The 24,117-nt window shown below is 38.7% G+C and overlaps 1 protein-coding gene across 1 annotated transcript in view; it reads left to right on the top strand.

Annotated features, from left to right (window-relative positions):
- The window catches only part of Crybg1 (crystallin beta-gamma domain containing 1), a 187,153-nt gene that overhangs the window by 81,925 nt on the left and 81,111 nt on the right, over positions 1-24,117 (top strand). The gene's annotated exons all lie outside the window — the stretch shown is intronic.

Below are 24,117 nucleotides of genomic sequence, written 5' to 3'. Positions count from 1 at the left end.
ATGTTGTACATATGTCATATATAAAACAAATATTATGTAATATTATATGATTTAGTATATGTGATAATGTATAGTATAATTATTATAGAATTTATTTATACATGCTAGCATGCTAGTACATGCCTATAATCCCAGTGGCTCAGGAGGTTAAGGCAGGAGGATTGCGAGTTCAAAGCCAGCCTCAGAAATTAGCTAGACTATTAGTAACCTAGTGAGATCCTGTCTCAAAATAAAAAATAAAAATAAAATAAAAAGGGTTGGGAATGTGGCTCAGTGGTTAAGTGCCCTTGGGTTCAATCCCTGCTACCAAAAGAGAGAGAGAGAAAGAGTTTATACATAAAATAGATAATATACATTATATATCAGATATAATATTATATATCATAGTACTATGATAATAAGTGAGTCTCAATGGATGAGTTGAATCTGCTCTTTGCTGCTCTCTGCCTTCTTTCTCACTGTCCTGAGTGCCCTGTAACTATTATATACCTTTCCACACAAGCTGTGCTTTAACTTGAAGGCACACAAAGTAATACCACATCAATATTTGGAATTTGTGGTTTTTTCCCCATAAAAAGCATTTATACTTCTTCCTACTATAAGGCATGTAGAGTTGCTATTATCAGTATTTACTTCTAAGTGTCTAAATGTTTGCACAGAAAGTTCTGATTGAATTCTACTGCCTTAAAAGAAAAGTTTTCCCCAAGTGGAGATGGAGTAGTGCATGTCATGTGAACTACATTCATTCATTACTTACCCGTCTGCAGGGGAGGAGAAGAGAAGGATTTCTTAGTTACAGAGGGAGTGAGAGCTGCCAGGCTTTGAAGGTTAACATCTTTATTCTTATAGCTTATAAGATCAACAAGGGTTAGTAGTGGAAGATATTTTGTTATGAAATAAATTCCCCATGCATGCAAAAGACATTTGCTTTAGTAATGCTATTTATTGAGTAAAAAAATTACTTAGTGTAAGATAAAAGAGTTGTGGATTTTGGTTGCACGATAAGAATGTACTTAAGACTATTGCTATATAGTTAAAAATAGTTAAGATGGTAAATTTTGTTATTTTACCACAATTAAAAATGAAAATCAGGCTTGGGGTACAGCTCAGTGATAGTGTGCTTCGCATGTGCAAGGTGGTGGGTTCAGTCCCCAGTACCAAAACCAAAATGTTTTTTAGAAAATTATTTAGTAACGGGAAGCAGTAAGAAAAAAGACATGATAAGGCTATTAGCTCATATTTTATGTTTCATTAGAACATGATGAAAGTGGATAGGGAAATTCAATACAGAATGTTTTCTAACTAAAATTGCATAACATCAATGAGAGCACTAAAAGTATAAAATTAAAAAAAAATTTTTTCCTTTTGCGGTGCTGGGGATTGAACCCAGGGCCTTGTGCTTTTGAGGCAAGTACTCTACCAACTGAGCTATATCCCCGGCCCTAAAATTAAATTTTATAAAATGTTGAAATAAAAATCAAATATAAATTTTAAAAAATTAAATAACCTGGTTTACTGTACTTTATACTTACTTTCCAATTGATTTCTTATTTTGTTCTTCTTTCTTTATAAGAAGTAGTTTATAACCGGGAGGGAAAAATCCCTGATAAACCCAGTCATAGGCCCTCACTAGGGTTTCAAGTTAGTTTTATATTTGTCCTTTAATAACTATTCCTTCTATAATTTAGAATTAAAAAATAATTCTGAAGGTCTAGTACAATTAAATTTCCTATGTTTGCTGTAGGGCAGGAAGCAATCTGTGGCAGCATTCAGAATTGGGGTAAAAATTAAATGCCCTGAGGAGAGTGGCAACAAGGGTCTGCGGTGTCCCCTCCCTTGATTTGCAGTTCAGCCTCAGTCCATCCACAGTCTCTTCAAAGCACTGATGTGGCATCTAGACATGGTCTCAGCCCAGGTTCACCCTCCCAGGCTGCAGCCAAAGTTCCCTGGTTGCTGTGCAGCGCTCAGGAATGACCCTGAGGCTGAGCTAAGAGGTCAGGGAAGGGAGGAGGCCAGTAAATATATCTTGTGCTATGGTTTGGGTCTAAAATGTTCCCCAAAGTCTCATGAATTAAAGACTTGGTCCCCAACACAGCATTGTTCAGAGGTGGGACTTTGGGGAGTGATTGGATGATGAGGGCTCTGGCCTCATCATTGGATTAATCTATAGAGGAATTCAGAGCTGAATGGATTATTGGCAGGTGGTAGAAACTCCTGAAGGTGGAACCTACTTGGAGGGAGTGGGTCGTTGGGGGAACGCTATCTCGTTCCAGGCCTCTTCCTTTCTCCCTGCTTTCTGCTACTGGGAGGTGAGCACCTTGCCCTCTCTGCCATGATGTTCTGCCTCACTATAGCAATGGAACCAGCCATCCGTGGGCTGAAACCATGAGTCAAACACTGGAAAAGGCAGAGACTTGAAGCCACACAGAGATGAACTGGGATCTCAGTGCAAGAAGGAGCCAGAGAAGGTAGAGAAGGGCAGGAGCTCCAAGAAGAAAGTGACAAGGGCGGAGTGTACTGTCTCCCAGTGTCACCTGGAGTAGGATCAGCCAGGCACTGCCCCTACTCTCTAGGCTACTTTCACACCCTTCCCCTTGGGGATGGTCCACATACCTATGGCAGGAAGAACTGGGTTGCCTGCTGTCTCTCTTCCTCTCTTGTCCTGCCCTCACGCCCACCCGCCTAGGGCATCCCTCCATCTCTTTCTTTCCCTCACTCTTGCCCTTGAGCCCTGACTCTCTTCACCTTTTCCCCTCTGCTGTCATCCTAGCGTTGGAGAAGGGAGGAGGTCCCCACTGGTATCTTGACCATTCCAAGTCTCTTAAGATCCTGGCTGGCAGGGGCAACTGGACAATTCGTTCAGCAGTGCCAAATCCCCCCAAATCAACACCCTGGCCAGTATTACTGAGAAACAAAAGTTGATTCTAATTAAATCCTTGTTCATATCTGTGATGAGTGCCGGGGTGCCAGGGTGCCAGGACACCTTCCATTCCATCTAAATTACCCTTCTTTTATTCCACTGTCTCCAGTGAGCCTTGTCATTTCTTGGAAGGCTCATATCTTCTGAGGCAGTTCTTCAGAGCCACCTTCCTGGGCAGAAAGTCATGAATTAGTCTTAGAGTGTTCCTTGAATTGATCTAGCCCTCTAAGTTACACCTATCCATTCAAACTAATGTGCAAATTTTTTATGTGCATTAAAGCTAAATAATTGACATTTCCCCAAACAGACTTTACCTGCTCTTTATGTCTGTTCTGTGTTACTTATTTATTTGTTGCTAATTTTAACATGCCATAACAGCATTCTTTAAAGATGATAATACTATATTGAATCGTTCCATTAAAATAAGAAGACATTTAATATACCTGCTTGTGTACACAGAAATAAGGATTTATAATTACAAAGATAATATTGTCTCTTGAGTACAGCAACTAGGAAAAAAAGTGTAACTACAAATCAATGTTACTAGAATTTAGGCCATATGTAGAAGTTACCAGGGATTGTATATTTATTTATGCAAAACAATTATTCCTTTAAGTGGTTGTGTTAAATCTTTAGACAATTTTAGAGTAAAAAATGTGTTTATTTTTTATATTTCTTTTCTCTCTCCTTTTTTTTTTTTTTTTTTTTTCCTTCTCCATATTGGGGATTGAACCCAGGATCTCATGTATGCTCTGCAAGAGCTACATCCCCAGTCTTTTAATTTTACTTTGAAACAAAGTGCAGTTGACCTCCAACTTGAAATCCTTCTGCATCAGCTTACTGATTAACTGGGATTAGAGGCAAAATATTTATATCTCTAAACAGGCCATTATTTCATATGAGAGAAAAACATAAAGAAATGGTTTCATTAAATGAAAACACATAATAATATATCATGAATGGCAAACATGAATTGAATAACTCTTTGCATGTAAAAGAGAATTAATATTGTAGATTATTTTGTAATTCATTGTATTTATTTTCATATATGTGCTTATTATGTTACATTTACTGTTTAATCCATTTTGGTAGTGAAAATGTCTTAATTCCACTCTGGAGGTATTTCCAGGACATGAAGGAATACTCTCTATTAATTAAAGCATGTCTTTAAAAAAATAAACAAGCATACTGAGCACTGTATTAATAATTAAAATATAGCATCTTCAAAGAGTGCAATTACCTTAATGAGCATTTCAGTGATTTCCAGCATAAAAATCTTTTAATCCCCCTACAGTTCTAATCACTTATTTTGATCTAGAAAATTGTATGTGACTGTAGTGATTATAAATAAAATTGTCATATTTTCAATCTTTGTGGATCCACATTTAAACAAGTAAAATGGAATAAATGGCAATTATTTGATTAATTCAAGCAAAATCCCTGTTTTTGCTTTAGCCATTTGGACTTTTCCCTCTTGATTACCTGGATAAAAAGTTTCTATTTCCCATTTTCTACAAGTGCATGTTTGTGCAGGCACATGTAATGTGAATTTTAAAAGGACAGATAAGACCTCCTCTCCTCAAAGACAAAAGTAAGGACTGGGGATTGGGGCTCAGTGCTAGAGCACCTGCCTGGCAGTACTAGGCCCTGGGATCAATTCCCAGTACCATGAAGGTACCTAGACTCTGTGGAGGAGAGAGACATTGCCACTAGTGGCACACTTCGCAGAAGTCACTTATCCACATCTCGGTCTGTGGTGCATCTCTGCCCTGTGAAGCAGGAGACATCTGCGAATCTCCAGTCTAACTCTTCAGTTGGGATGCTCCTAACTCTGCTTTATTCTCAGCTATCTCCAAGATGGTTCTACCACCATGGAGTTTGACAGCATTAACATTGCTCAATTAATCTTCTAATTGTCAAAGTGGCATGTTTTCCAGTTTCCTGGTTTTTCTAGTTTCGTCCATAAGTCAGCAATTCAACTTGATAAGCATTTTGAAGGTAGCAGAGAGGAAAAACATTTTCTAATAATTTCATTTTCCATGTTTCCTTTATAATTGATTTCTTTCTTTCTTCTTTGTTTTTCTTTTCTTTCTTCCTTTCTTTTTTTTTTTTTTTGGTGCTGGGGATTGAAACCAGGGCCTCACTCATGCTAAGCATGCTAAGCATGTGCTATACTACTGAGCTGCATCCCCAGCCTATAGTTGACTACTTTGAGAGGTGTTCCTCTGTCCATTTCCCTTCCTACTCTCATTGTTTCTCGTTTTTCTCTCTCTTTGTTTCTCCTTTTTCTCTCTCTTCGTAGCTGCAACACACAGGTTCCCTGGTTTTTCACTGAATGCCCAATGCCCAACCACATCTCTTTTCTTTGAACAGAGTAAATTCAAATATAAAGTACTTAAGGAGCCTCAGACTCATTAGCCCTGTCCCAATCCCTGCCTTATCTCACAGGCCATAGAGGGTGCGTCTCCTCCACCAGTGGGCTGCCCCAGGACTCTGTACTGCTCTGTTGATCATGAGGTTCCCACCCTGTGTCTTAAGCCACCCAGGCTACTAACCTAACCAAGGACACTTCTGAAATCACCCTACAAGAAGTGAGACCTCCTGAGGTCCAACCCCAACCCTAGTGCTGAGACTGAGGCATTTATTAAATAAGGTTTGAGCTTTCCCACAGTGGTTTATTTCTAGAACTTAGGAGCATCAATCCTTCTGGATAGCCAACACAACATTCCACTTTCCTCTTAGGACTTCATTTTAGATTCTCTCTACCTTTGAGTGTTGTGATCAGAGATGGCTGAGCCCTTTGGCCTACTTTGTCCCAAATGTCTGCTGTCCTTCAGTCAGATCTTGCCATCATTTCACCCCATCTCACCCTGGGCACTGTCCTGTCAACATAGACAGGTCCAGTACCTGGCTTCAATCTCTCAGCCATAGATGTCTGTGTGGCAGGAGTCTCTGGGATCTCTCTCTACTGATCTAAAAGTCTGAATACACTGTTAGGAAGAAGAGAGAGAGAGAGAGAGGGAGAGAGAGAGACAGAGAGAGAGAGAGAGAGAGAGAAAGAGAGAGAGAGGGAAATGTGTATAGCATTTTATATTTTGTATAAAAAGACAGGGAAAAACATGCAAATATTTGTTTGTAGATACATTAAGGAAGTATACATTAAAAACTAATAACACTAGTATCTGTGATAAGGTAGAGAACACGAACGGGAGACACAAGCTTTTCACTGTGGACTTTTTCAGATTTTCATTTTTGAGCTCTGTGAAAGTATTGCCTATTCAAAACATTTTTGAAGATGGAGAAGCAATTTGAGCCATGTTGTGATGAAAGTTAAATCAAAATGGTCTAGGTATGCATGCATAGTTTTAGGATACTCCGATTTGCCCATTCTCTGATTTGCTGTGAACTGTAATAGTCCTGACTGCTTGCCTGGAAGGGCTACTTGTGTTCCCATTTCCTTATCAGACAGTTCTATTGCTTTTGCACACATCCTTCCCATTCCTTAAAAAGTCCTTCTACTTTATTTTTCCATGCGTCAGGCAGGGTGGTACACGTCTGGAATTCCAGCAACTCAGGAGGCTGAGGCAGGAGGATTGCAAGTTTCAGGCCAGCCTTAGCAACTTAGCAAGACCCTGTCTCAAAATAAAAAAAAATAAATATGAAAATAAAAATTAAAAATTCCTTCTACTTTTTGCATACTTGCAGACTTTTCATCCTTTAAGATCTTGTTCAGACAGCTTTTTCTTTGTCATCTCTGTCCCAGAAAAATTGCTTTTTCACCCCATGCCTTGCCAGTTACTTTGAGGGTGCCTGGAACTGAGAACTTACTATGCTGATTTATGTCTCCATTCTTGCTAGACTCTTACTAAATTAGGAGGTCCCAAGGGTCAGATGGCATTTATATGATAGGAGCATGATTTATAAATTTTGCATGAATGGGATATATCTGTTCAGTTTTTGTTGTTGTTGTTGTTGTTGTTTGTTTTGCTTTTGTTTTTTAAATAGAAAATAGCCAGGCACACACCTGTAATCCCAGTGACTCAGGAGGTTGAGGCAGGAGGATCATGAGTTCAAAGCCAGCCTCAGCAAAAGTGAGGCACTCAGCAACTCAGTGAGACCCTGTCTCTAAATAAAATACAAAATAGGGCTGGGGATGTGGCTCAGTGGTCAAGTGCCCCTGAGTTCAATCCCTGGTGCCCCCCAAAACAAATAAACAAAACAAACAAAAACAACAATGGGCACCATTTCAGCTCTAGTGTGTGAATGTTATTTTTGTTGAGGTTTTCATAGGTAGAGCGAAAAATCTCAACAAATACATGTGTACATAAATAAGCTAGGCGTGGGCCCCAGAAAAAGAATGTGGCAGTTTGCAACTATGACCACCCCCTTCTTCAGCACTTTTCTATGGAATTGCCAAGATCCAAGTGAAAATAGGGAGCACTTCTTTGTCTCTTAAAAGCCTGATCTCACTGCGACAAGAGCTGCCTTTCCATACATAGGAAGTGTCATAGTTGGGCATTGTGTAGCTGGAGGATATTGTTTTGGTAAACTGAGTATATAGCATTATAAACAGTGGGATTTGGTATATAAGTTGTTTTTCTCAAAGGCTAACTATCTGATCTTGTAAGAAAAAATGATTGATGGCCTATGTACAGCAAGATTTGAAAAAATCCCGGTTTTCTGTATTGACCAGTGATACTTTCCACTCAGAGGTCACCAGGATGAAAGAGATTTCAGTGAGTGATTTGGTTTTCCTTCCTTCCCAAGTTCACATGTTGTCTTCCTTTGAAGTAGTGATTGTGGGTGCTATTTATTTACATATGTATAAATAAAAATATAAACATATATCAGCCAGCCCATTTCCTGTGCTAACCCAAACTACAAGTCTTTGTCTGTTATTATTTTTCTTCTGATTATTATATTGGCTGCAAAAAAAAAAAAAGTTCAATGGTACTGAAATGTACAAAATAAAGACTTAAAAGTCACTGCTCAGCCTGAGTGGTAACTAGTTTGTATCTATCCTTTAGTGCTTTATTCCTATGCATCTATATAAGCAGAATCAGTCCATTTGTGGGTTTTTTGTTTTGTTTTTGTTTGATTTTAAACTGGAAAGGATCATATGCTACATACAATTCTCCAACTTAAGAAAATCTTTATCTGGACATGGTGACACACACCTGTAGTCCCATCGATTTGAGAGGCTGAGGCAGGAGGATCACAAGTTCAAGGCCAACCTCAGCAACTTAGTGAGGTCCTAAGCAACTTAGTGGGACTCTGTCTCAAAATAAAAAAATGAAAAGGACTGGGGATGTGGCTCAGTGGTTAGGAACCCCTGGGTTCAATCCCCAATACCCCAAAAATAAAATAAAAATGAAAGAAAAGAAAATCTTTGTGAGCATCTGTTCTATTTAGTATCTATAAATATGCCTCTTTTGAATTGCTCGGTAGTATCCCCTATATATAATGTGATACAGTACCTTCATTTTCCGGTCTTTAATTATACACATATAAGTTGTTTCCACTTTTTTCCTTTCATAAACAACACTGTCTCTATTCTTTTGTAGATCATTATATTTCTGTGAACTGAATTCCCTAAAAGTGGAATTGTTGAATTAAAAGCATGCATATTTTAGAATGTTGTACATATCAAATTGCCCATAAAAAAGATTTTATCAACTTCAGGCTCCCAAAGGTGACTGCGACTACTTTCCTGTCACTTCACGAATGCTATCTATAGTCAGTCTTTTTATTGTGCCAATATGCCACCCCATTATTTAAATTTGCCGTGCTTCTTGTAAGAATGAGGTTGAGCTCTTTTTTATGCTTATTGGCCTTTGAGGGGTGTGCGTGAATTATCTTTCTATTCTGTGGGGTTTTACTTTGGTTTGTATTGCTGGAAATATTGTATAAGGTATAATCCTTGGTATTTAGAGTGGATAAAAGTTTTGTTTTCATGTGGACTATTTCATCATCTTTGTATTCTTCTCCATCTCCTGATTCACCTTAACTCTCTGTTATCCAATCACCTTTAAATTCGTTATGCATTTGTGGGAGTCAAGAGGTTATTCGAGGGAAAGAGATGCTGAGTAAAGAGAATGCTTCTCTGCCTTTACTCTAGAGGGGGTATGAGAGGAGAGAGGGAGCAGGAATGGAACTTTTGACATAATATTATGGTGTCTCATACTCAAAGGGAGTAAATGAAGGTTTCAGAAGAACTGAAAGTGTCCTTCTCACTTGCCCTAGTTTCACTCCCTTTATTCAAATGAATTTCTTGCATATAAAACTAAAATTATCCACAACTTTCTTAGCATCAGGGACTGAAAGCATTTAAATTAGGATCCTGTGTCCAGCTCCAGTGGAGACAGGTCTCTCCCCTCCAGCAACACCTGGGTGGTGACCAGCATGCCCATTTGTTGTAAGGAATCACTAATGATTCTAAACCACAGGGCAAATACAAAGCTCTGTGTAAGTGGTAATTACTGTTATTGTTCTCTGACATCCTTAAATTTCAAGCTGAATTCCTACTAGCTCATGCAATATAGGAGAAAATTAAAGCTCTGGTGACATCATCCCCATAATAAAGAGGAGTCACTGGTCAGTGATGCTCATTTGCTTTCCTGAGACCATCAGGAGAGGATCTTAGCATCATTTTGGTTAGAGAGATGAAAAACTCAGGGTTTGTCTTCTTTTGAATTGATGAGGGTCTTTCCTAATTATCAGAGAATATTTTTTTTGATCAGAAATTCCTTGTTGGGGATTCCTTCGTTTGTCAAGAACGAAGGTCCCTGGCTGGGCCCATTTGGGACTGTTGGAAGGCTCTCTGGCTGCTTACGTAGCTGGGGAGACTACTTGCCTTCTACAGTACTTGCTATTCTCTCTTGGAGAAAATCTGAAAGCTGATCTAATCCAGCACCTCAATGGGGGGTCGAAACTGCTGTGGCTGTGGCTGTGGCCGGTGTAATGGGTGTGCCAACAATCGCAGCAGGAGCATCGACTCTCGGCATCGGTGCGCTGACTCCCGGAATAGATATGAAAATTCCAGGAACAGGTACTATGACCGAGACCTTGAGGTAAGTCCTTGCTGAGGAAAATCTTCTGAGTCATTGATTTTTTCCATAATCTCTGGGACAATGTTTGAATATGAGGTATATGATTATGGATTAGTGTCTATTACTATTATAGATACCTTATTGACTATTTCAGTGTTATATATTTGAAAGTATACTGTTAGTATATTTGTTTAGCTCTCCCCACTCCATATTAAACACCCGCCTTGTTTAGCATTTTATCAGCAGAGTTAATATCAGATAAGCCAGTTCCTGCAGGCTCTTGTTCTCTGAGACTTAACCCTCTCTAGATTAGGCTTCTCAAAACTTCCAGTATTGGGAAAAGAACCAAACTTCTCTCAAAAGCCACTTTTCTTTGGCCTGGGTTCATTTACAGTATACCAAGTTCTTATTTGAACTAATAATTAATTACATAAAGATGCTTTGAGAAGGGAATGATTACTTTCAGATTCCAAATCAACAACTCAGAATTGCCTTTTGTGTACCAGATTTGACAGGTCGCAAGGTTAAGTGGCCAACCAAGGTCTTCATGCTAATGGTTTCTCATTATCCAAATCTTTGTAAAACCAGTATGCCGTGTTAGTATTAAATCTTCTGTGCTACTCTGAACAATGTAAGGTACCCATCACCACCAACCTGAACACCCCTTTGATGCATTTTCTTCCCTTTCTTCTCCACCTCTAATAGTACATATTTGCTTTGTCCTGTGCACCCTAGCTTTGAAGCTATTGAATGGAATGTGTAGAATGTGTGTCAGCCTTGTTTTGTAATGTGCTCTCAGGACAAAGCATCCCTGTAAACTTCTCATCTATTCTTTTTATTTATTTTTTCCTCTCAGGTACCGATTAGAATCTAACCCATAATTTAATCAGATAGGTAATTGATTTCAAAATGTATATATGTTTACATGTTCTTGCGTGTGTGTAGGCATATACACATAAATATACTTTCGAAAACTATGTAAATGGGGAAGTGACAGTTGAAGATGGAATAAAACATTTGGTGTTGACAGTTTGCTGACTGCATCATTTAGACCCTTTTAGTTATTTCTTGCATTCAAGGGATTTAGTATTTTAACTATTCTGTTTATTCCCATGTCTATTGATTTTACCATCATTTCTTCTTGGTGGAGCTTTGATTTCTCTCTGCCAATGTGCCTGATAACTCTCTCTTTTGGAAGCTTTAGTCAAATACCATCTATGCAGAGGCCCGAAAGTCGATATGCATTGATTCATGTCCTTTGCTAATTATTCGTTAACTATCAGCCACCAGGGAATATTTTTAATGATTTTCAACCAGCAACATAGAAAATGTCCAGAAGAACATGGGGGAAAAGTGAAATTTGTGACTAGAGGACATACAGATAACTCTAACTTAAATGCTTAGAGTTTTTGTGACAACTTGTGATCATGAGACATCTCTGATTATAACAAATGAAACCAAAAGGAGTAATTGCAAGGCCACCTGTCTAACCTAATGCCCTGCTTGCCTTTGAATAAAGATCTTAGAAACCTGAAAGTTAACATGCTGCTCCCCAAGATGATCCAAATAGGAACCCTAAATAATGAGGAACGTTTTCACTCTTTGATTTTTGCTTTATTAGAATCTTAAAACGAAGATTGCCCAACTTAAAAAGTGAGAGAGGGCTGGGACTGTCGCTCAGTGGTAGAGTGCTTGCTTAGCATGTGCAAGTCCCTGGATTTGATCTCCAGCACAAAAAAAAAAAAAAAAAAAAAAAAAAAAAAAGTGAGAGAAGTAGGGATCTTGATGCTAGAACTTTAAAACTTTTAATTTAAAACATATCTCCCTATTAATGATGATGCCATTCAAATGAGTACCCTTGGATTCTCTCCCAACCTTTGCCTAAACTAACTAAAAAAAATATCAGAATACTTCTTCCAAGTGTTAACTTCCAGAAGTTTAGGGAGTTAGATAATGCTTCACCAAAATGTATTTGTTAATTCAAAAGTTTATTGTTTTTCAGATATTTTACAAAATAATAACATACATTACAAAAATTAAAAAAATATTAAAAAAAAAAAAAACCTTCTTTGACTGATTTTCCTTCTTTCCTTCTTTCTGTTTTTGGAATGCATATGGTCTTAGAGATTGAACCCAGGGTACTCTACCACTGAGTTACATCCCAACCCTTTTTTATTTTTTATTTTGAGGCAGGGTTTTGCTAAATTGCTCAGGCTGACCTCAAACTTACAATCCTCCTGCTTCAACCTCCCAAGAAGCTGGAATTACAGGTGTGAGTACTACCATGTCCAGCCTCTATTTTATTTTTAAACTGTGGTAGTCCTAACATTTATTTATGTTTGAAATTCCGATTAATTATTATCCTATTTCAAAAGTTTTCCTGCCTTCCCATTTGGTATTGTCTGATAGCTTTCATTTTCTCATGGAATTTAATAATACCCCAAGTAATTTCTCCATATTGTTATTTAGAAATTACAGCTCTTCTCCTAGCCAGCTAGCTTTTTTTTTTTTTTTTTGGTAATATACAAAATAATTTTTTTATTGAGCCCTTCTACAGTGATTACATATTTCAAAACATCATGTTATACATGAGAAATATATAAAATTTTGTCAATTAAAATATTTGTCAATTTTGACATGTGACTGAAATCTTTAGATTTCTTTTGAATAAAATGTTGTAGTACTGAAAAAAATCTTGAAAACAACTGTACTAGTTTATGTATAATATTCTTTTACCTCTATTTTCTTATGCAACAGTTTTACTAACTCATCTCATTATTATACTGCCTTTTAAAAGAAATCTTAAGGGCTGAGGATGTAGCTCAGTAATAGAGCATTTGCCTAGCATGTGTGAGGCTCTGGGTTCAAGCCCCAGTACTGGGAAGGGAGGTGAATCTTATTACATTGCTGATTATTACTAACTTGTTATTTATATACCCTCCCCATACGGGTCTTTTTGCTCTGTTTTTTATCTATTCAACTTATCGGTTATATTTTTTACATGCTCTTTATAGGTAACCTCTGTCTGTTGGATTTTTCTTTCTTTTAGTTTATAGAATCACTCTTAAATTTAATGAATTGTTTTGTATTTTATTTTTATCTGTGCGTTAACAACCTTAAATATCTTGATTTATAACTGCTGTCTAGCCATTTGTAAAGTCAGAATGGAGTGATATCCAAGTGGGAATTCCTGGGGCAGAGAGTTGTTGAATAAGTTCATAATTTGACCCTCCTCTGTTGTTAGCTGATCTTGTAATGAGTTGTTTTGTCTAGCTTCATCTTTTTAAAAAGATTTTGCTATTTGAAATAGCAAACATTTTCAAGATTGTGAGTAAATATTCATTGACTCTCAAACCTGAAGAACTAAATGGAGCCATATGTATTTTCACAGTCTAAGTAGTAATGAAGGAATTACTGAGGGGAGTACAGGAGAAAATGAAAGAAGGGCAAGAATGTCAAAGTACATAAAATAAAAGGGATTTAGATATCCATGTGCTCAGCATTCATTCAGAACACCAGAAATCCCTAGTGCTTCTGCAATTTTAATGCTAACATTCTGCCAGTGGCTTATTCCTTATTCCTTATTCGGTAGATGTCCTATTTATTTATTCATTTCTTACTTGTTAATGAGGTACCTTGGGAGTTTCTTCTTTCAGCAGAAGTGGGAGAGAATGAAGGCACTTGCTGGATCTACACTGGCTAATTCAGTTACATAAATTACCAACAAAATAAGATATAATCTATCAGTAGCGTCTAATACTACATTGTTCTATCTTACAATTAGGAAAGGCAGAATCAAGGTGTTACCTGAACACATGAAAGGATAAATAACCAAAGTAGAATGTGTTCGGCTGGAGTGAAGGGTACAGGAAGGAACTTTAGGAAATAGAATTTTTTTTCAGGTGTCTTGCATAAGGTCCAGACATTAAATTCAGGCAGAGAAATTGTTGTAAGGTCTTGAGCAAAAATGGGTATTTCACAATAAATGAAATAATTCTGAGACCGTGGCTTTGGTCTTCCTGGCATGGTGGAAGGGTAAGATATAGGAAAATAAGTTTGAAAGCCCATAAGGCCAGAATTCCAAAAACTGCCCAGGTGGCTAATCAAGCAGTTCAAACTTGAATTGAGACAGTCCGTTGAATGAAATGAAGCCAAGAGATTGGATGATAGACCATGTGTATCATGCAAGCAAAAATGGATGGAACTAAAAGTATCAAGATTTTACTTTTGGCTGGATGCTGTGGTACACACCTGTAATCCCGGCAGCTCAGGAGGCTGGGGCAGGAGGATCTCAAGTTCAAAGCCAACCCCAGAAACTTAGCAAGACCCTAAGCAACTCAGTGAGAACCTGTTTCTAAATAAATACTATAAAGGAAGGTGGCTCAGTGGTTAAGTGCCCCTGGGTTCAATCCCTGGGTACCTCTGCCACCCACCAAAAAAAGGGTAACAAATGAAATTCTTCAGAAAGGAAACTGCTTCCAGGGGAAATATAGTTTTTTGTTTGTTTGTCTATATGTATGTTTGTTTTAGAAAATGTTGACTTTGAAGTAGTGACTTGAAAACTAGCTAGAAAGTTTTAGAATGACAGGGAGCAAACACAGAGACAAGAAAGCAATATAGATAAATAGATTTGGAATAGCAGCAGAACAAATTAGGAGTTGAAGATTTCCAAAGGTTTTTGTTTTGGGTAAATTAACATCAAAACTTATTTGGCAGTTGGGCACTGTGACACATGCCTAATACTCCCAGCAACTCAGGAGACAGAGGTAGGAAGATTTCAAGTTCAGTTTGAAGCCAGCTTGGGCAAGTTCAAGGCCAACCTTGGAAACTTAGTGAAACCCTGTCTCAAAAAAAAAAAAAAAAAAGCAGGGGTCGGGGGACTGAGGATGTAGCTCAATGGTAGACCACACCTGGGTTCCATCATCAATATAGGGTGGGAGGACTAAGATTTGGCAAAAAAAAATCTGACCTGCACCTGATAAGAGGCAATTTGATGTCTTTAATTATCCCACTTAGAGTGAATACTTATATATTTTTGCCACCACAAAATCAATGCACAATGCTATGTGTAGATACCATTTGCCCCAAATCTGAAGATTCTCTTAAAGTACCTCTGACCCCATGGAGCTTTTCATAAGGGGTGGTGGAATAGGTAGTAAGTTTAGAGAAAGAATGGTAGTGAGGGAATCTTACATAGAACTGGAGGTTGTTTATCAAGTGTTGAATAAGTGATGAGAGATATAGCGAATGATGCAACTTAAAAAAAATAATGTTCATACAAGTAGAAAATAAATCATAGGTGAGGAAATTCAAGAAATAGATGAAATGATATTGAATTTGACAAGAAGAAGAACATTGCTGAATTTGTACAGTTCTTGAAGGTTGAAAGATAGGCAGGTGGGCAGTGTAGCTGGAAAGGGATTCCAAGATTTATTTACAAATCCAAGGAGAGGCAAAGCCTGGGAGGAGAAGGCTAGTGGCTTGTCAAAGAGGCAACACAGTTAAGGGAAGGGTGACTTGTTAAGATGGGCAAAGTAGGCAGTTACAGAAACAGAAAAGAGAAAAAAGAAGAAGGTACTATACTAAAAGCACTTCAGAATGGGGGAATGATTTGGAAGGTGAGCATTGGTTGAGAAGATCTTGAACACAGATGGGCAAACCTTTTGGAGAGGAGGTCACTTCTTACTATACTAAGAGGAAGTTCAGAATGTGAAGAAATTCATGCTGCAGAGTCACTTCCCTTGTGGAGAAAGATATAAAGTGGTTCCCCCAAATTGGATCTGGAGCCAGGTGCGGTAGCACACTCCTATAATCCCAGCAATTTGGGAGGCTGAGGTAGGAGGATCCCAAGTTCAAAGCCAGCCTCAGCAACTTGGTGAGGCCCTAAGCAACTTAATGAGACCCTGTCTCAAAATGAAACATAAAAAGAATGTGACTCAGTTGTTAAACAGCCCTGGATTCAATCCCCGACACACACACACACACAAAAAATGGGTCTGTGGGAGATTTGGTGATTGAGAAGAGTGTGATTTTGAAGCAATACTGACACAAGTATGGAAGGAAATCAACAGGAAACTTTGAATGTTCAAAGGGCCAGGGAGAATTAAATGCCATGAATTTGTAATCCAGATGTGCAAGGTAATGTTTGCCTATGACTGTTTATTCAACATGTTCTGAAATTTTCTGATGCACAAAAAATATGATGTCTTTTTATTCTCCCAGTGACATATAAAACAATACACAAAAACTGATCATTTGTCATTGGTTTTCCCAAGAATAAGCAAATAATGATCCCAGGATAAAGATGTAACTACTATACTTTGTCCCCTAGCTGGTTTCTCTGCTCCCCCTATTTTTTTTATTGGTGCATTATAGTTGTGTATCATGTTGGGATTTGTTGTTTCATTGTCAAACATACACAGTGTAACAATATAATTTGGCCAGATTCATTCTCTCTGCCCCTTTCTTTTGTCCTTTTACTCCCTGCAGTTCTTTCTGTACAGAGAAGGCAGAATCATCTTTTCATATATGAACCAGATCCTATTACTCTTCTGCTTATAACTCTGCAAGCTCCCCATAACTCTTAGAAATCTCCAGTCTGAGCTGGGTGCAGTAGTGCAGGCTTGTAATCCCAGCAGCTTGGGAGGCTGAGGCAGGAGGATCATGAGTTCAAAGCCAACCTCAGAAACTTAGCAAGGCCCTAAGCAACTCAGTGAGAGACCCTGTCTCTAAATAAAATATTTTTTAAAGGCCTGGGGATGTGGCTTGGTTGTTAGTGTCCCTGAGTTCAATCCCTGGTACCAAAAAACTAACAACAACAAAAAAAAACCTCCAGTCTGCACATGGGTTTAGAGGACCTTTGTGAACTGACCTCATGCCCCTGCCTAACACACTGCCGGGTCTCCTACCACTCACCCCCACCCTGAAGCAATCGCTTAAGCTCTTTCCTGCCTCAGGAATGTAGCCTGACCCGTTTGTGAGACCTAGAATGCACTTGCCCAGGTCCTAAGAGGAATGATTCCTGCTGGTCCTTCACATCTTAGCCTAAATGTCACCTCTGCAGAAAGGTCACTCAGACACTATCACCTCCACCTACATGAGTTACCTGCACAGCACATATCATTACATCCTGTTTCCCTGCTGGCTTGTTTGCTTGTTGTCAGTTTCCTCTCCTTTGACATAAACTCCACAAGCAGAGATTTCTGTCTCTTTTGTTCCCTGCTATATCCCCCTTCCTAGCACAATGTCTGGCATGTACTAGGTGCTCGGTAAATGTTTATGAAGTGAATGAGTAAGTGTTTTCTCTGTATCTTATGCTTTCAACTTAATATCCTTGATTATTTTATTTCTCAAGAACTAATTAACACTGAGTAGGCATTTGAGTTCCGTTTTGAAATTTGATTTGATCTCTCTTTCTCTCTCTCCCTCTCCCCCCCCCCCCCCCCCCCCTCTCTCTCTCTTTCTCGGGATTGAACCCAAGGACACTTTACCACCAAGCTACACCCCCAGTCCTTTTTGTTTTATTTTCAGACAGGTTCTTGCTAAGTTGTTGAGGTTCACCTCGAACTTGTGTTCCTCCAGCCGAGGCTGGCAGGTGTGAGCCGCTACCACTGGACTAATGTGTTAATTTGAATTTGACATAGTAAATAGAGGGCATTACTTCTCTTTTCTAGTTTTGTAACTGTCAGGATTAACTAACCCTTCAAGTTTTCTTAAAAGTCAAGTTCTAAAGATTTTTTATTCTGCTGTAATATAATTTTCTCATTCACTGCTCCAGTTGATAGAATTAAAAGAAAAAAAAAAAAACTTGCCTTGTAGCTATATGATATAGCAGAAAGTCTGTTTTTTTTTTTTTTTTTTTTTTTTTTTTTTTTTGTTAGAAGCCAGTTTTGTAAAGAACAGTTTTGGCAACTCTGCCTGAAGGTCCACAAAGTCTGGTGATGTAGAGACAGTAAGCTATCACCTGTGTTGGGGTGGGTGTGGGGGGAGTCGGCACCTCTGCTGAGCATGCAGGCTGCCAGGCCAAGTCCTGACATTTCCTGGGGCACAGGGAAACTTCTCGCTTCCCTCTTCCCCTTAGGCCTTGAGGCGTGGGTGCAGTCCTCTCCTCTTCAGTCTGTCCAATAAACAGCTTGGTAAAAGCAACACTGTGACACACCCAGAATTCAAAATAACTCACAGCCTGCCCTTCCTTCACAGAACTCATGGAGGAACATAAATAAACGACTTCTGCACTATTATAAAGATAAGTTTAGAGCAGGAACCCAAAAGCAAGTATATAATCATAAAAATGAAATAAAGGAGTTCTGCTTAGGCCATCTTCCTCAAAGTGATTGACACAGCTGTGCTGGAGTCTAATACAGTATAATTAATACGTATCACTCCCGCAGGACCATGTTACCTGCCTGTGCCATGAAGCCTCCTTATGTTTAGCACTGTGCAATCATTAATTAGCCCATACTCCAGCCCCTGAGTTGGGTATCATTATCCCTGCTTTGCAAACCAGGAAAAGCAAAGGTGTTGCTGCCTAGACTCTAAGCAGTGTGTTGCTGGACTCATTAAGGAGTTCTGGAATTCCTCTCAGTCTGAACTTGGATTTCCTGTACTATTGAGTCAATATTTATCACCATTGAAAACAACCCAATGGAAATAACCCAAGACATGTTGTGCTTGCAGAACTTCAGCCCAACCTTTGTGATTTTCTATGTGAAAGGAGACTGCTCTCTGCTTGGCAAGGTTGGGAACTGGAGGAGAGGGACTTGGTGGGAAGAGGGTAGGATGGTAGGGATAGAGGGAAGCACATCATGTGATTTCTGGTTTGGGGAGAGAAGCTATCCGAACTAAGCTTCTTGAAAATGTCACTTAAATCTGAAAGGTGTGTTAGTCTTTAGGGAGCAGGGTTGAACGTGCAACTTGGCCCTGCCTTCCAGAATGTCCCAGGTAAATCATATAAGCACAGAAAAGTTCTTAAGGGAAGATCCCAGCACAGGGATGGCAGAACAAAGATTTATGAAAGCAGAACATGTATACACCAATGTGTGGGTCTTCTCTGCAGGCATTTCTTTCTTCCTTTTTTTTTTTTTTTAAGTTGTCAGATTTTGTCCATGTTTTTTAATGGTGCTTTATAATTACACATACTATTGGTATTCATTGCTACACATTCATATATATACATGATATAACAATGTAATTTGACCAATATCTTTGTTCAGTGTTTACCCTTTTCCTCCCCAGTCCCTTTCATCTAATCTAGATTACACACACACACACACACACACACACACACACACACACATCTTTCTTTTCCTTTTTCCTCTGTAGCTTCCACATCTAAGAGAAAACATACCACCCATAATATTCTGAGTTTGGCTTATTTCACTTAACATAATGTTCTCAGGTTCCATTGATCTTCCTTAAATGACATAGTTTCATTTTTCTTTAGGGCTGAATAAAATTCCATTGTATATTTATAGAACATTTTCTTTATCCATCATCTGTTGATGGACACCTAGGCTAGTTCCATAGTTTGATTATTGTGACTTATGCTGCTATAAACATGGGTATGCACGTATCATTATCATATGACATTTTCTAGCTGGGTCATATAGTGGTTCCATTCCTAGTCTTTGGAAGAATCTCCACACTCCTTTCCACAGTGGTTGTATTAATGTACAATCCTGACAGTGTAGAAGTGTTCCTTTTTCTCCACATCCTTTCCTGCATTTATTGTTATTTGTATTCTTGGTGGCTGCTATTCTAACTGGAGTGAGATGAAATCTCGGTATAGTTTTGATTTGCACTTTCCTAATTGCTAAAGATGTTGAACATTTTTATATACATAAATTCTTTTGCAATTTGTATTCTTTTGAGAAGCATCTGTTTGGTTCATTTGCCCATTAATTAATTAGATTATTTGGTTTTTTTGAGTTCTTTACATATTTTGAATATTAATCCTCTGTCAGAAAAGTAGTTAGCAAAGATGTTCTCTCGTTCTGTAGGCTCTCTTTTCATGTTTTGTTGTTTCCTTTCCTGTGTGACTTTTTAATGTGATTTATAAACTCTTGGCATTATTTCCTGAGCTTTAGGGGTCCTATTGGGAAAGTTGTTGCCTGTGGTTACATGCTGGAGGGTTGACCCTACCTTTTCTTCTAGGAGTTGCATAGTTTCTGGTCTAATTCTTAGTTCCCTTCTTTGTCCCTCTGAGGGCAGACCCTGTGGCCAGGAGGTATAGATGGGCCCAACAGTTGGTCAAGGGGAGACCATATGCCCGGAACGCAGTCAGATGTGCAGGCTGAGATGTCCTGGGCAGTTGTGGAGGCCACTGGTAGTAAGAATGGAGACAGGAGAGGGAAGGAAGAGAAGGCAAACTTGAGCTTCAGGTCACTTCAAAGATGCATTTTTAAAAGGCAGAAGATTAGAACATTATTTAACATTATTGTTGGCTTGATTCATAACTTTAAAATACTTAAACATGTGGTGTGTGAGCCTTCAGTTATATTCTCATCCCCTTTTGTCTTTAATGTTGGGACAAACCTGGGTAGGTTTAAAAAAAAAATGAAACAAAAAAAGGAGTTCATTTATCCCTATTTTCTTAATTCTCTTCTGATTAATAAACACACTATAATAAGCTATCTTTGGATCTCACCATGAATTACAGGTAAAAGACCTTTCATAAAGATATATTCCGGGCTGGGGAGATAGCTCAGTTGGTAGAGTGCTTGCCTTGCAAGTACAAGGTCCTGAGTTCAATCCCCAGCACCGCAAAAAAAAAAAAAAAAAAAAAAAAAAGATATATTCCTTAGCTTTTAGATTTTTAGAATAATTATTTTAAAAAATCACCTTAAGTGTTTTAAGGATCAGTTTTCAAGGAGAATTTGGGGAGAGTTGTCAAATAATCTCCTGTCCTTTACTTAATTCTTTATGTTTTTAAGGCATACTGGAAATGTTTTTAGTCTAAGCAATGTTTCCTATTTTAAGGAAATTCATAAACTGGGAATGAGGAGAAATGTACATGGAAAAATGAACAGCAAATGGGAAATCCGCATTACCAATAATGAGTGCTCTAAGAGAACGTCAGTACATGGGTTGTGCAGGAGGCCTCTGGGCTGGGCCCTGCTGTGTGAATCAGAGTTGGATTGGCATAGCGGGTGAAGTGACATTCTGAAAGGAAAAACCCCATGGGCAAAGATAACGAGACAGGCAAGCATGTGGTGCGCTTCTGGAACTGAGAACATCCTACTTTGGTTAGTGGATGGTTGGCATAGGCACACAGAGGCTGGGTGACTGCAAAGAGGAACAGAGCCATTCTGCTCAGGGTTATGAAAGTATGGGGTTTGTCCTCAACAGAGTGGACAGTCACTGAATTTTTTTGAGAAATAGATGATGGAACTAAATCTGTGATGTAAAAAGATTTTTGTGGCTTCGTATTGAGGGACAGGTGAGGGAGACAAGAGGCAGGCAGACAGAGGAGGCTGAGCTCAAGGACTGGAGAGGAGGCCCAGGATCTGACATTTCCTTGTTCCCAGAACTTAAGACATTGTCTGGTGGGTTTTGTTTGTTTGTTTGTTTGTTTTGGTACTGCGAATTGAACCCAGGGACACTTAACCACTAAGTCACATCCCCAGCCCTTTTTAAAAATTTTATTTAGAGACAGGGTCTTGCTAAGTTGCTTAGGGCTTTGCTAAGTTGCTGAGGCTGGCTTTGAACTCATGATCCTCCTGCCTCAGTCTCCCAAGCTGCTGGGATTACAGGTGTGTGCCACCGCGCCTGGATTTCTGATGTTTTTTAGAGATATCACCAACCATTTCCACAGGGACCAAGTAATTAATAATGAAATGTAATAGAATATTAGAAAATGAGTTCCCCTACAAGATCAAAAGTGATGGCCATTTTCTACTTTCCACATTCCTATCTCCTGTTCCCCTGGTGCTTTGTGTTTTTTGATGCTACCTGTTTCTCTCAGTGACAGGCAAGCACCACTGAACTCATATTTCAAATAGATCAAATATATTTCCAAAATTCAACTAGTAGAATATAACTATGTTAACCTTGTCTATACAGAGAATAAAGAAGTGTCCTTAGTCCCAGGTCATGAGAACATTTTAATTTCTTTGTTAAACTTAGGGCTGGGCTAATTAGAACTCACTAATCACAGTAAAATCATATGCAACTTTATTATTTGCTGTACTGGGGATGGAATCTAGGGCCTTGCACATGCTAGGCAAGTGCTCTACCACTGAGCTACCCACCCCCCAGCCCAACATGTTACTTTTGTATTAAAAAAATGTCATAGTGACATAACTTTCCTATACTTATATATGAATACATGACCAGTGTAATCCCACATTACGTACAACCACAAGAATAGGATCCTAATTAGAATAAGTTATACTCCATGTATGTATAATATGTCAAAATACATTCTACGTATATCTAAAAAGAACAAATAGAAGAAAAAAAAGGCCATAGAGGTGGGGTGAGCAGTATGCAAAGTGAGAAAGGCATCCAACACTGGAAAGCCTGTGATCATCATCTCATGATGGTCCCTCTGCTGCACAGCTCTAGGACTTGTGGCATCTCATTCATCCCTCTCAGACAGAATCATTTAAGGAGAGTGAGTTCAGAAGCTGCCAGGCCCCTCTCATCTCCACCATTCTATAATTATGTAAGTTATATCTAACAGTAAAAGATCATTTAATATAATGGATTGCTACACACACTTTGAGTCAGACTCAGGTTGAATTTCCCAGAAGCTGTGACACCAAAGAATGATGCAGCAATGAACTTATGAGTGATTAATTCATGGGAAACTTGAGGTGAAAAAAATTTTTTTTAAATGTTGATTGTTTATCAAGTTTATTAGGACATTCAGTGTGAAATTATATTTCCCTTCCCCCATAAATCACCCTTAAAAATAGGTTAGCTTGTAGAACTAATTTAATGGATGATGTTCTTCTTTTTTCTTTTTTCTTTCTTTTTTTTTTTTTTTTTGGTACTGGAGAATCAGGGGCACTTAACTACTGAGTCAACTCCCTAGCCCTTTTTTGCATTTTATTTCGAGACAGGGTCTCACTGAGTTGCCTAGGGCCTCGCTCAGTTGCTGAGGCTGGCTTTGAACTCACGATCCTCCTGCTCAGCCTCCTGAGCTGCTGGGATTACAGGTTTGCTCCACCAAACCCAGCTCCTTTGTATGTTTTCAAGGGTACTGGGTCCTACTACGAATTTCTTAGGGGCTGTCCATGAGAGGGGCATGAAGTGTGATTAGTTCCTTATACAGAACCACGATCACCTTTGAAAAGTCTGAACATGTAAAATTGGTTAAAAGCATGGATTCTGGAGTCACACCCACTCACCTTCAAATTCAAGCTCTGCCATTGGATAGGTATGCAACCTGGGGCTAGTTTCTACACCTTTCTGTGCTTTAGATACTCTTCTGCCTCATCAGGTCATTGTGAAGATTCAATGTGTTTATTACATGTAAAGCACTTAGAATACCACCCACCATGAACATTTGGTATAATATTTTCATTATTGAACAAGGCAAATAAAAAGATATTTAATTATGCCTTTAGCTCTGCCAAGGCATGAAGAACCATAGGTATAATTCTTTGGACCCACCATTTCTTTTTCAGTGTCTATTCAGCTATTGTGGTGATTTTTTTTTTGGTGTTGATCCCATGGTAATTTAAAGCCACAAAAATGACATTGTTCCAATCACTGTCCCATCATATATGCATTTTACTAAATGTGGTTATTTCTTTTTGTCTGTTTCGGTTACATGCATTTTGGGGGGGGTTATATTAGTGTATTGTAATTGTACATAATAGTTGGGTTCATTTTGACATAATCATACATACATAAAATTTAATTTGCTCCATTTTGGTTCCCAGTGCCTCCTCTTTCCCTTCCCTCCTCCCTTCCCCGATTCCCCTTCCTCTTCCTTTTATTTATTTTCAATTGGTGCTTTATAGATATACAGAATGGTGGGATCCTGTGTGGCACATTTATACATGCGCATAGTGTACTTTTGTTAAATTGATTCCCCACTCCCTCCCCTTCATGTCCTTCTCCCCTCCTCCTCAATCTCCTTCTAGTCCACTGATTTCTATTCTTGTGATATCCAGCCACCCCACACCCTTATTTGGCTCT

This window comes from Sciurus carolinensis, chromosome 7 (assembly GCF_902686445.1).
Source record: "Sciurus carolinensis chromosome 7, mSciCar1.2, whole genome shotgun sequence".
In the NCBI taxonomy this organism is placed as follows: Eukaryota; Metazoa; Chordata; class Mammalia; order Rodentia; family Sciuridae; genus Sciurus; species Sciurus carolinensis.
The sequence above is the reverse complement of the archived record's forward strand: the minus strand, read 5'-3'. Positions and strand labels throughout refer to the sequence as shown.